Source organism: Neophocaena asiaeorientalis, unplaced genomic scaffold, assembly GCF_003031525.2.
Source record: "Neophocaena asiaeorientalis asiaeorientalis breed wild unplaced genomic scaffold, Neophocaena_asiaeorientalis_V1.1 scaffold133, whole genome shotgun sequence".
In the NCBI taxonomy this organism is placed as follows: Eukaryota; Metazoa; Chordata; class Mammalia; order Artiodactyla; family Phocoenidae; genus Neophocaena; species Neophocaena asiaeorientalis.
The window spans coordinates 4,210,055-4,223,894 of NW_020174429.1; positions in this window are offsets into that span (position 1 = coordinate 4,210,055).

The window sequence follows — 13,840 nt, forward strand, 5'->3', positions numbered from 1 at the left end:
CATTCTCAGAGATAGTTTCTCTACATGTAGTCAGAATTTTGGTGTGTTTGGGGGAGGAGACAAGCCCATGATCTTCCTATTCTGCCATCTTGTCCCAGCCTTACTCTATTCCCTCTATTATTTATTTATTTATTTTTTTTTTTTTTTGAGGTACGCGGGCCTCTCACTGCTGTGGCCTCTCCCGTTGTGGAGCACAGGCTCCAGACGCACAGGCTCAGCAGCAATGGCTCACGGGCCTATCTTCTCCGCGGCATGTGGGATCTTCCCGGACCGGGGCACGAACCCGTGTCCCCTGCATCGGCAGGCAGACTCTCAACCGCTGCGCCACCAGGGAAGCCCCCTATTCCCTCTATTTTGAACACCCATCATCTTTCAATATCCAAATGAAATACAATTTTAATATTTCTCTGTACAATTTACCAATGCCAGCAACAGGTTTATTTGTTCTTTGCTTTGTTGTGAATGTACTTTATGTGTGACCCTACTGAGTAACTGTAATTAGCCTGTTATTTTACAGGCATCTGCTTTGGGAGGGATGCTTTTCTGCTTGACTGTGAGCAGTTCCTGAAGAAACGGGAGCTGTGTCCTATTTTTTTTTGTGCTCCCTAGGACATAACATCAATATTATTTGTTAAATTTAATAATCTTGATTTTGTTGTTTTGCAATATCTAGGAATGTTCTCTGAAATCTTAAATATAAAAGTTATTTTCAGTGCTGTTTATCAGTGTTGCAGGTTGTGTGTCTTGGAAGCAGATGCTTGAGGGGATCTTTGGCAGGTGTTTCTTACATTGTTCACCATGTGCTAGACTCCTTTACCTCTAAGCCAGTGTTTCTGAACTGAGTTTATCCCAAGCCTCCTAGGATGAATCTATAGTTGGTTTTCTGCTACAGCCCAACAACCAAATTATTTTGTTGATGTTGACTTTATAGAGTTTATATTATGAAATCAGTAGATATTAATACTTTGAATGTGCTTTTTGAAACTACATGCATCCCCTGGTCACCATCCCCACCCCACCTCATCCCGTCTTGAGAGTCACTGCTGTGAACCTGTGTTCTCAATCTTGACAACTCAGAGATCTCATAGGAAATGTTCAACAATTCTGTGAAAGTTTTGAAAACCTAACTTGAGAAATTTCACATGAAAGGTTTAAGCATGTTGGTCTTCATTAGCCACAGGGATCAGAGGTACAAGTTCAGATGCTGTGATCATATGGTGACGCTGTTATATAAAATGGTCATCCTGGTAATCATGAACAAGTGTGTACTAATTTGATTTAGATCATCAACAAAAGTAAAATGCAAAATTTAAAACATTCAGAGAAAACTTCCAACTCTCTCACCCGAGAATATGTCTGTGAAAAGAGCCAGATTTGAAAAGTGCTGTCCCAAATGATTTTCTCTTCTTTTTTCCCCACTTTTTGAAGACTTAGGAATCTCTGACTATGAAGTTTGTTCTAGAATTGCAAGATTAAGTTAATTTCCTTCTGCAGTCTCTAGTGGGAATGGTTAATTTCTTTTCTAATAAAGAAGTATAGGTAATGAAAGAAAACAATAAAAAGAAGGAGTTTGATGTGCAAAGTATTTATTAGGAATCAGTAACATCGGAAGGGAGAAGGATGTGGATCTGCAATGATGTGTTACAAGAGCCTTCACTAACTGGGCAGGGTTCGCTCCAGAACTGTCCCCTTTTGAGCTGAAATGGCTGGGTCTTCTGCTCAGTCAGTCATCTGGATGTGGGCTGATTCCAGAAGGGGATGACTTTGGGTGAGGCAACTCTGCAGGTGAAGCACATGCTACAGGAGTTGATAGCTGGAGGCTGTCTGCCCTCAGGTAGAGTGACAAGTCTTTCTTGGAAGGGGGATTTGGGTGGCACATCTCCAGGTCTGCCACAATTAGTAACAGTAGCTAATATTTATTGTTCACCATATGCAGGAATACTAAAAAAAGCCTTTTATGCACATCATCTCATTAAGTCTCACCTTCTCCCCCTAAAGTAGGTATGATTATTCTTCCTATTGTACAGATGAGACAACAGACTAAGAGCGGGTAATTGGCTTGTTCCAAGTCACACCACGACTTTAAGTGGTAGAACCTAGATGATAATGTAGGCAGTCTGACTCCAAAGCGGAAGCATTTAACCACAGTGGTATCCTGTGAGATATACACGGTACTTAACTGCGACTCCTTGAATCTTAATAATCAACATACAATGAATACTTTTCTATTAAGGAAAAAAGGAATGTCCACTTGCCTCACTTTCTAAATACATGCGGTATATTTTATTTAGCAGAGCCTTATTGTCTGTTTGTTTGAGCCAAGTGTGGTGTAGCCTGATATAAGAAGGATTTCCTTTCCTGTCTCCTGCAAATTCCATAAATGGATATGTCACTGGACCAACATTTGAGGCAAGTCATGAGTTAGTCCCACCTGCCTGCCATGTTTGTGTTAATGGAACACACTGCTAGAAGTGCTGAGAAGCTGTGGGAAGCCAAAGTATGGCCATCAGCATTTCTAGGCTGTCCAATTTATAAACTTCCAGGAACTCAGATAAAAGTACAGCAGTCACAAAGTTGCTTTCAGCTGAGAGCTTTTCAAGATAATAATTCACCTTTAGATTTCTGTGCAGCTATAGGTAACAGCATCAATTAGCACTGACAAATTCAGTGGTGGACCTCATTTTCCCTCATTTATCTTTTGATAGATCTTTATTAAATAACCAAATAACTTCGAACAGGTGTGATTTAAAAAAAAACTTTCCTTGTCCTTCTCAATCTTATATGTCTATTGACAAGGTAATAAAATATATGTGTATTTTTTTATTTTACAGATTTCCAGTGATTTGATATGCATTATCTTTTTTCTATGGATAACATAAATAAAATAAAGATAGACTGTCCCAGTTATTATTAGAGGTGATAATTTGCAGTCTAAGTGTGTTGCCATGGATACCTAAGAACCCCCCCCCCCCCACCAAAAACTATGGGAGTCAGGCCCTAATCCTGAGGTACTTTTCAATAGCACCAGCTGTCCAGAGCCTGAAAGGCGTGGCAAATTACACCATTATTAGAGTGAAATGGTATGGCTAAGCTAATTATTTGTGGGCTTTAGACACAGGTGTTCATGAAAGACTGAACGTGCACTCCTAATCAAGTCTGATTCGGCCAGAACAACAGCCCAGCATGGGACTATCAAACAATTGTTTATAGTGTCTTTCATTTAAATAATAAAAGAGACCACTGTAGGCCTTCTGTTCAGTACAGTTTTTAATGTTGCTCTGAGTTTGTCATTACAGGTAATCATATTTGGTGTTTCCCTTTGACTTAGTTCAGTCATGGAGATCTGTTTTCTAATAATAATTTACTTGATAGTCACACAATAATTTGATGTATTACACCCATTCCATGACAGTTTCGAGTTAATGCTGCCTTTAGTGAATGTACCTTAATTTTACAGAACTGAAGACTAGAACTTTATCACAGACATTGTGTTTTGGCTATTTACTCATTCAGAGAGTCATTAATTCCCTGCGTATTTCCATTTTGTTATCTGTAACACTTCTCTGATAATTTTTGTGCTCATAATATAGTAGCAAGATTCAAAAGTATACTTAAAAATTTCCCTCTCTTAATAGTGTTTGATTCATCTAAAATTTGAGTATCATCAGTTGGCAAAATGCATGTTTGGTGGCAAATGTTATATGGATTCATTGTAGCTTGATATTGTACTAAGTATGATAAATCACTCTGCTTAACAAAGCAGACCCAAATTTCCCTATCTTTGCTTTTTTAAAATAATGAAAAGTATACTTCTTTGATGTGCATAGACCATAAAGGAGTTTACATTCAATAGTTTAAAAACAACACTTATAGAAGTAACATAATGACATAGTAGATTCATTACCCTGACACTATTTAAGGAGTCAGTTGGCCTACTTTAGTTACTATTGCTAATACAGCCCATGGGTATTTTATTTAACTATTATTATTTTTGCGGTACATGGGCCTCTCACTGTTGTGGCCTCTCCTGTTGCGGAGTACAGGCTCCAGACCCGCAGGCTCAGCGGCCATGGGTCACGGGCCCAGCCGCTCCGCAGCATGTAGGATCTTCCCGGACCGGGGCACGGACCCATGTCCCCTGCGTCGGCTGGCGGACTCTCAACCACTGCGCCACCAGGGAAGCCCCCATGGGTATTTTAGAAAGTGATACGGTTAGCACTGCAACATAATAGTGCTGGAAGAGCAAGTTGGTATTTTGTTTTATTTTCATTCCACATTCTCACAAATGCTTGTAAATTCATAAACTGTGAAAACATACTTCTTTAGAGAAGTAGCCTCTGCTATCACAGTTGGATGAAAATGTACTTACCCACTCTCTGGAAGCAGAGAGTGAACTATTAAGAGAGACAGATGATCTCACAAATGTGTCTATGTGCAGATCAATATGATGGAGCCTACCAAGAGTATAGATATATTTTCAGATGATTAAGAGCACCAAGTTTTATCTCTGAATCCATTCAGTTAGGGTATTCTTCCTCCATACATGGGAGGAAAGTGGGAGTTGGTAGTTTCTGGAAATGATTATGTAGCATTTAAGGACAGTGAGTAGTAGCTTTTAAAATATCTTATGCAAAGGCACAAGACTTCCTATACACAGGTAGAAAGCGAATATATCACTTACCTACCCAGATCAGTAAGTATTACACACAAGGAAGAGTATTCTCAGAGGCCATTGGAGGGAAACCTTGGCAGTGGCCACAGTGAACGTGCAATGATTGTATGAATTATCACTCAGTTAAAATTTAACAATCATCTTCCAAACACCTACCATGCTTACAACTCTTCAAGAGGAAGGACTGGCCTTAGACACAGTTAGGTGGCTACCAGCCATATTTGTTCTTATATTTTCATCTAATAAAATATATGTTTCTGCTTTCATCTCTCATAATACGGGGACAAAACTGTATCTCGACTTTTTGTGACCCTAGGGAGGGAGAAAAAGCCTACTCATTTTTTGTGAGAGTAACATCCCTAGTGAAGGGTGATTCAAGATCGCTGACTATGAAAAGGAGTTTTGTGAACACATGTATCAATTAGGAGTAGCAAACTCCCAAACTCTTATGGGCAAAACACTTAAGATTATTTGTGTCCATATAACATGCTCATGTAAGGTGAGCAAGTGATTCTGCTCATTTTAGTCTTTAGGGGCCCAGGCTGATGGAGGCTGCATCTTGATTCCTGCTTCTTTAATCACCATAGTAGAAGGCAGGTAAATCATAACTGGCCCTTAAGGTTTATGTACTAGTGACACAAGATACTTCTGCTTACTTTATATTAGCCCAACAAATCACATGGCCAAGCTTAAATTCAAAGGGCAGTGTTCAGAAAGCAGACAGCAGAGAAACATTTAGTGATCACAAATAATTCCTGCTACAGCACCCTCTAAATCACTTGTTGCAAGTGAATTCTTGACAGACTAGAACAGCTCAAGAGCTACATACTTAACTAGTTCCTAATTAAAATGGGAATTCATCCAAAAGAGAGTAGGAAAAGAAATTGTATCAAGATATTAGACATGTATTATCTACCCTTTCTTTATCAAACAGCATGACAGAAATACAAAAAATATATATATATTACATGTAGAATGGGGAGAAAGTTTCTTGGGAAAATTCTTAATTGCAAATATCTATATTAGAAACAAGAAAGTTTAAAATTAAATTATTTAAACCTTTAACTAAGGAAATGAGAAGGAATATTATAAAACAGTATCTGAAAGAAAGCAATTAAAATATATTTAGAGTAGTAATAATGAAATTGAAAATACTTAACCAGTAAATTTAATCTGTTAAGAAATCTAGTTCATTTAACACATCAGTAAAATAGAAAAGCCACTGGTAACTGTGATCAAGTAAAAAAGGAAAAAAACTGTGATACACAATAAATATTAGCTATGAGAATAAGTACATATATAGACATAAATACAGAGACAGAAAATTTAAAACTATCAGAGAATAATATGTACAAATCTATGCCTCTAAAAAATGTCAGTTACTTAAATTAACTCTTGAAAAGATAGAAAAACTGAAACTATGGGAAAAAAATGAAAAGATAGTTGACACATAACATTTTATTAGTTTTAGGTGTACAGCATAATGATTTGCTACATGTATACATTGTGAAATGATCAGCACAATAAGTTTAGTTAACGTCTATTACCACACCTAGTTACAATGTTTTATTCCTTATGATGAGAACTTTCAAGATTTCCTCTCTCAGCAACTTTCAAATATACAATACAGTATTTGTTAAGTATAGTCATCATGCTGTAGGTTACAACTCCAAGACTCATTTATCTGATAACTGGAAGTTTGAAACTTTTGACCATCTTTACCCATTTCACTCACCTCCTCCACCCCCAACTCTGGCAACCACCAATCTGTTCTTTGTATCCATGAGGGTTTTGTTTTTGTTTTTGGATTCCATATATAAATGCAATCATGTAGTATTTGTCTTTCCCTGTTTGGCATATTTCACTTATCATAATGTCCTCAAGGACTATCCACATGGTTGCAAATAGCAAGATTTCATTGACTTTTATGGCTGAATAATATTCCATTGTTTATATATGCCACATTTTTAAAACCATTTCTCCACCTGTGAACACTTAGGTTGTTTCCATGTCTTGGCTATTGAAAATAATGCTGCAATGTACATGGGGGTGTATATATCTTTCTGAGATAGTGATTTTGGATTTTTGGAGGGTAAAACCCCAAATTGCTGGAGCTTGTGGTGGCTCTCTTTTTAATTTTTTGAGGAACTTCCATACTGTTTTGCATAGTGGCTTCACCAATTTACATTCCTTCCAACAGTACACAAGGAGTCCCTTTTCTCCACATCCTCATCAACACTTGTTATTTCTTGTCTTTTTGGTAATAGCCAGGGGTGAGGTGCTACCTCATTGTGGTTCTGATTTAAATTTTCTTGATGATAAGTAATATTGAACCACTTTTCATGGACCTATTGGCCATCTGTATGTCTTCTTTGGAAAAGTGTCTATTCAGATTCTCTGCCCATCTTTTAATTGGATTTTTTTTCTATTGAGTTGTATGAATTCTTTATATATTTTAGATATTAACCCCTTATCAGATATATGATTTGCCAATATTTTCTTCCATTACATAGATTGTCTTTTCATTTTGTTGATGGTTTCCTTTGCTATGCTGAAGCTTATGTAACTCCACTTGTTTATCTTGCCTTTGTTGTGTTTGCCTTTGGTGTAAAATCCAAAATATCATTGCCAATATCAGTGTCAAGGAACCTACCCCTTATGTCTTTATCTAGGATTTTTATGGTTTCAGGTCTTACATTCAGGTCCTCCATCCATTTTGAGTTGATTATCGTGTATGGTATAAGAGAGTGATTCAATTTCATTCTTCTGCATGTGGCTGTCTGGTTTTCTCAGCACCATTTGTTGAAGAGACTGTCCTTTCCCTGTTGTACTACTTGATTCATTTATTGTAAATTAATTGACCATATATGTGTGGGTTTATTTCTGGCTTTCTATCCTGTTCCATTGATCTATGTGTCTGTTTTTTGTGCCAATACCATAGAGTTTAGATTACTGTAGCTTTGTAATATAATTTGAAATCAGGAAGCACGATCCCTCCAGTTTTGTTCTCTTTTTCATGGTGATTATGCTGACTATTTGGGGGTCTTTTGTGATTCCATATGAATTTTAGGATTTTTGTTCTGTGAAACAGAATTTTAGGATTTTTATTTCTGTGAAAAATGCCACTGGAATGTTGATAGGGATTGCATTGAATCTGTAGAATGCTTTGGGTAGTATGGACAGTAGTCAATGTTTACAATGATTCGAGGTTACTGACATTTTAATTCACTGTTGGTGGGAATGGAAATAGAGAATACACTTTAGGAAGGCATTTTACAGTCTGTTATTGTGCATGTCTTCAAACCCAGCTCTGTCAAATTCTAAGACTCATCTTTAGCACAGAAGAAACTCTTGTACATTTTCACAAGGACAAGTAATGCTTCATCATTGGTAGTAATGAAAAATTAAAAGTGACCTACATGTCCACCAAATGAAAAAGGTATATATAAAGCCATATGTAATGAAAAAAGTAAATCACAAAACACTATATTTGGTATAGGTGTAAAGCAAAAAACAGTAGATAGATAATAGATATACACTTAGATGATTGAGATCAAAGTACCCTTGGTAATAGTTAAAATTGCATGTTTTATCTAGAAGGAGAAGACTGTGACATCTACATGGTTGGTCTTTAATATCCTCTTTACCACAATAAGTCAAGATTTGCCCAGGGTTTTAATTGTCTCATAATATCCCTCCCTAGGAAATTTTCATTTTAACAGGAAAGGTGAGGGAAGGGATAATAAAGGTGATCTTGATAACCTTAAAAATGTATTCCCAGGCAGTGAACACTCAAGCCCGTGGAAAGGTTAGTCCTGATTGGAGGTGATGAGCAGAACATCAGAACCCATGGGGAGAAAGCAACAGTTAATAGAGGGCCTTAGCTGTTAAACAGAGGAGTGAAGTTTTTAACTGTCAGGTGCGCACAGAGTCACTGGATGAAAAGTAGTTGAGGTGAGTAGTTGTAGGAATAATAATTTTTTCAGGTCTCCACGAGGGCATGAAGATAATAAGGAGCTGGACAAAAATAGCCAAAACCTATATAGCAATGATTTTGAGCCAGGTTTTAATCTAAGCACTTCACTTTTATTTAACTCATTTAATCCTCACAAAAGTCCTTTGATGAAAATACGGTTTCTATAGCCGCCCCCCCCACCGCCCCCGCCGCTTTGCAGATGAAGAAAGGAAAGCAAGATCACCGAAGCAAGTAGGTAACAGAGCAAAGACTTGAACCCAAGCATACTGGCTCCGAAGTGTCTACTCCTAGCCACTGATGGAAGTGGGAAAGTTGGGAAAACCTAGGTAGGGAGTTGATTGAATCTTTCATTTAAGATCTTGCACAAAAGGTCAGAGGCTGAGACGTGTGGAGGTAAAAAAGCACACCTCTCAGGAGACAGGGAGTGGTCACTTGTGATTCCCTAAATATCATAATTTCATGCTTCGGTATTTCTGCTGATGTTGGTTCTATTTCCTTAAATATTAATATTTCCTTTTTTAAAAAAATTCAATTCTGTGTATTTTCTCCCTGTGAAGACTTTCCTAACTTTACCCCTTCTTCAACAGATAATCCCCCAGGCTCCATTATACTCCCAGGATACTTCTGGCCTGAAATGAACAAACATGAGTGTTTTCATTGATTGCCACATCTGTCTTCCCCCTGGACTCTGATGTCTGATCTCCACTGAGGCAGTGGCTATACCATTGAGTTAATCAGACTCTTTCCAATGGTGAGAAGCAGAACCACACTCTGGCTGGCTCGTTTCATGGGGTTCGTTATACAGATAAACAGAGAAGTAAGAAGAACAGAAACTACTCCCAGGGGCCACCTGATATACTAGACTATTCTTCAGGACATAGCTCCTCTGTTGCTTTTTTTGGCCCCTTTGCACTGGGTAAATGCTTCCTCCTTGATGACAGTGCTGGTCTTTCTGATGACTCAACTTCTGTCTCTCTTACTGCACCTGTTTATTCTGCTGCTGACTTAATTTTTTTCTATGCCTCTCATATGCAAATTTCCCAAGAGATTTAAATTAGCCACCCCCCATAATAATGAACTGTTATCGAACAGCATTCATGTACAAGGACACCTCAGAGATTACTGGCCAATATATAGCTAGTCATATTTGTACCAGGCACTGATGCCTACCATGACCAAAGTAGTAATGTATGGTATGTAATGCCATATCATAGTGATTCATGAGTAATAGACTATTTCTGGTTAGTTCCATCAAAGACTTATTTAGCCATGGGGACATTAAGATCACCAAGTCCTATACAATCATATAGCTATTTGTGTGTTCAAAGACTCTAACACAGTGCTTTTCATTTATCAGATACTCAATACATGTTGAGTAAGTGTGAACAAAGATGTCTTGAAATGACAAAAGAGACACCAAAGAAAGCAGGAAACCAGGGGATTTCCTGAGTTCTTCATTCGTTCCGTCAAACTTAGCAGTCATTTATGAAATGTGTATTAGGAAAAATAGAAATCAGACAGTGTGCTGGGTGTGAGGGATGCAACATTGAAAAGGATAAGGTCCCAGACTTTGAGAAGTGGTCTAATGGAAGACACTGGCAAGTAAACCAACTATCACAATATAGTAATATTGTAAGTGATGGAGAAGAAGTTTATCTCCAGCTTGAGAAGACAGGTCTGGAGTAGTTTGCTTCCTAAAATCCCAAAAGAGAGGTGATCAGGGTGAGGAATTGGGATGTGTGTAGATTTTGCAAATCCTCTATACAGGAGTTTACTACAAAATCACTGAGTCGTGGAGCTGAAAGAGATTTTTTTAAAGTTTGCATTAAATTACTGTTTTCTAATTACTCTCCCTTGAACAATGGCTTCACATTAGGAAAACTCTTAAGTGAGCTGAAGGCCACCAAAGCACAATTATTGGAAAATGATCAAATGGCAGTATGTGAAAGATTAAGTTGCCTTTTTCCTTTTTTTCAAGTTAGTTAGCAGAACTGTGGAACTAAGCTCCACCTCGGTAGTTAGTAAACCGTATGGATTTCAACATATGTGCTGTAGGGCATTTAACTGAATTATCAAGATGTTCCAGTTTTCTTTTAATTTATCATTTCCAGAAAGATGGGGCTTGGGACTGATATAGTCTATACACCAGAGAAGCTTCAAATGCTTAGAGCTATTTTTTAGTACTTCTATTAGGACAGGTAAGATAACATCATCTTCCTAGCTGTAAAGCATACTTGGAGAGGGGATAGTAAATGGAGTTGATATTACTATGGCTGGTGCAAGGTTCTCCCTGTGTAGAAAGTTACTAAGGATTAGGGGGGGAAAAGGAGTATGTGGAAACACCAAATCTCTTCTAAAACAGTGGGAAGAATGATGAGGTAACTGAAGGCCATTTCACATAACCAAAGAAGGTGCTAAGGATGTTTAACTAAGACAGAAGTTTAAGGGAGAAAGGGATGGAGGTATGTCCGAAGGACTAGTGCATACAGCGGGGAGGAGATTAGTCCTGGAATGTTCAAGAAGGCGATATTAGGATCAGGGGCGAACAATTAGAGCTTTCCTATAGTTCATTGACCTTCCTTTAGGGTAATGATCTTCCTGTTCTGAGAAGCAAGAAGATGACAGGAAGTCATCAGAATGAATCAGAAATGCTATAGAAGAGATTTCTGCATTGGTGCATGTAATTGGGGGGAGGGGTGAAGGTGAGGCTGTTGAGATGCTCTCTTAATAGCCCCCTCGGAATATATGATTTCTTTATTGGAGTTAAGTTAAAAGCTTTGTCTTCCATAAGCTTAGCTCCCAGTGACTGGTCAAACTGCTCGATATATCCACATGTATTCATTTGTTCATGTAGATTCTGACTTGTTTCAAAAATATTTCCATCAGAAATATCTACCCTTATTGAGTAGGGCATTACTGTCACCTCCTGGAGGCCCGGTTAAAATGCAAACATGATTATAATAACTCTTTAATGATCTCATTTGACCCCCTCACAACAACCTCAGTGAAGGAGGTAGATGAGATATTATCCCTATTTTACAGATGAGGAAACTCATTTCAGAGAGACTATGCTACCTGGAGAATGGAAACAGGGCTCATTAGGAGATCATGAGACATTAAAGTAGATGGATGACTTCTCTCATCAGAGAAGCTGTAGACATGTGTTAGAAATCCCCACCAAACTGCTGTAACTGGACATGGGAACCTTTTTATTGGTTTGAAGGACAAGAAAAATCCTGAGGATCTAGAGTCCTATGGGCTGGGCCAGCACAAGACCACTAAGTATTTAACACTGGTCAAAACCAAATTTTACCTTCTTCCCAAATCTTTATGGGGAGTGTTGAGAAACGTACTCTATGAGAGTTTACTGTGCTAGTAAGTTACATGTGTTTTCTTTTTTAAAATTTGCAACAATGCTCTGAGCTCCATATTAAATGTAAAACTTCAGTTTATAAAAGGAAACCATTAAAAAACTTAAGAAGACAAGCTCCGAATTCAGAGATTTTTTGAATCACATCCCGCTGTCCAGAATATATAAGGAATCACAAATCAACTAGAGAAAGAGGAATAACCCAACAGAAACGTGGGCTTTAAAAATTCCTCCAGGAAAACCTGTTTATTGAGCAAATCTGAAGGTATTAAATTTCAAGCTGCCAGGGAGAAGGTCACCTTGACAGTCTTCATGGCACTACAAAAGGAGGAGGTTAGGAAAGGGTGTTTGTAGGGCTTTGAAGTCTGGGCTTAATGGTTTAGGTGGGTCTTTCACAACAAGAAAATGCTTGGGATTGGGCTAGGTTTGATCCACAGTAATTTAGAAGTACTAGAGAGAGGGCAAGGGTCTGAAGACAAGTCCTTTTGAGTAAACCACTGTCCTTATAAAAGAGTCGTCTTTCCAGATGAACGAACTGTTTGCTCAGATAACTTGGCAAGCAAAAAGCCCCACAAGCTAACCCTGCAATTACGCTGACCCAGGCCACCTTGTCTTTTAAGCGTGTTACCTTGGGCCATCTCAACGGTTTTATATTGGGAGGTCTCAGTTTCAGCTCCACCACTGTGGTCGTTCTCCAGTCTAAGCTGGGGGATAGCTCATTACCCTTTCAGGACATGGTTAGTCCAGATCCATGCCATTGATTGAGGTACTGTGATCACATATCACATTTCTGGTAGTGGCCATTTCTACTTTTATAAGTATTAGGTTTTTCTGTTCTTTCTGTTGGTCGATCATTGTGGGATCACTTGACAGGGTAGGGGCTGAGCATTTGAAACTGGAGATTTGAGCAACACAGGGGAAACACCAAGAGAAAGATTTTGGTCAGTTTGCAGTTCACTTCTAAGCCATTCATCAAGGCTGCTCAAATTAAACCGGATTCTATCTCCAATCTGAAACCTCCCTTCCTGCCCTCCCTCCTCCTGTCTCTGTTTCACAAATCTTCTTAATAGTATTATAAATATCAAGATGTAAACACAACATTCTTCCCCTTAGATGGCATCTCTTCTACCTTGAGAGGCCAAAACCATATCTAGGCCTGCTCTGTTTTGAATTATCATGTGTTCAATTTCATGTCCTCTTCAAGTGAGGTGTCCTTTCGCCCTCAAGCATTTAGCTAGCTCACTGTTCACTATGTGAACCAAGTAAATGTAAGATGCTCCTCAATTTCAGTTTTCTTGTAAATTATGAAATGAAGAAACTTGAGAAGAAAGCGCCTCAGAAGTCAGTCTCAGAGGTTAAGGTTTTACATCTTAAATTGAGAACAAATTTTTCTCCTTGTTGAACTGTAACCTGGAAAGCTCATTTGCTGAGAGGGCAAGCAATTGAGCCAAATGGACCACAGATGCTATCAGGAACGAACTAATCTAAAGACAATGCCAGTTTACCGAGGTAACAAACCCTGTCCCTGTTGTAGGGAGTAGGAAATAGGCTGCTTGCTTAAACTACTATGTTAAAAATTCTATAAGCTGCAAGTATTCTTAATTGATAAATAGTTCTATGGTAAACCAACGTCCTGTGTCATACTTAAGAGTACAATATTTGATGCATCCCTATCATAGTCTAAGGTAATTCAGGAATCTCCACTAGTAATGTCCTCTACTAATAATACAAATAACTAATATTTATTGAGTATTTACTATGTACTATGAGTACATAAATACTATAATAAATACTATATTACTATGTAGCATTTATTAGTACT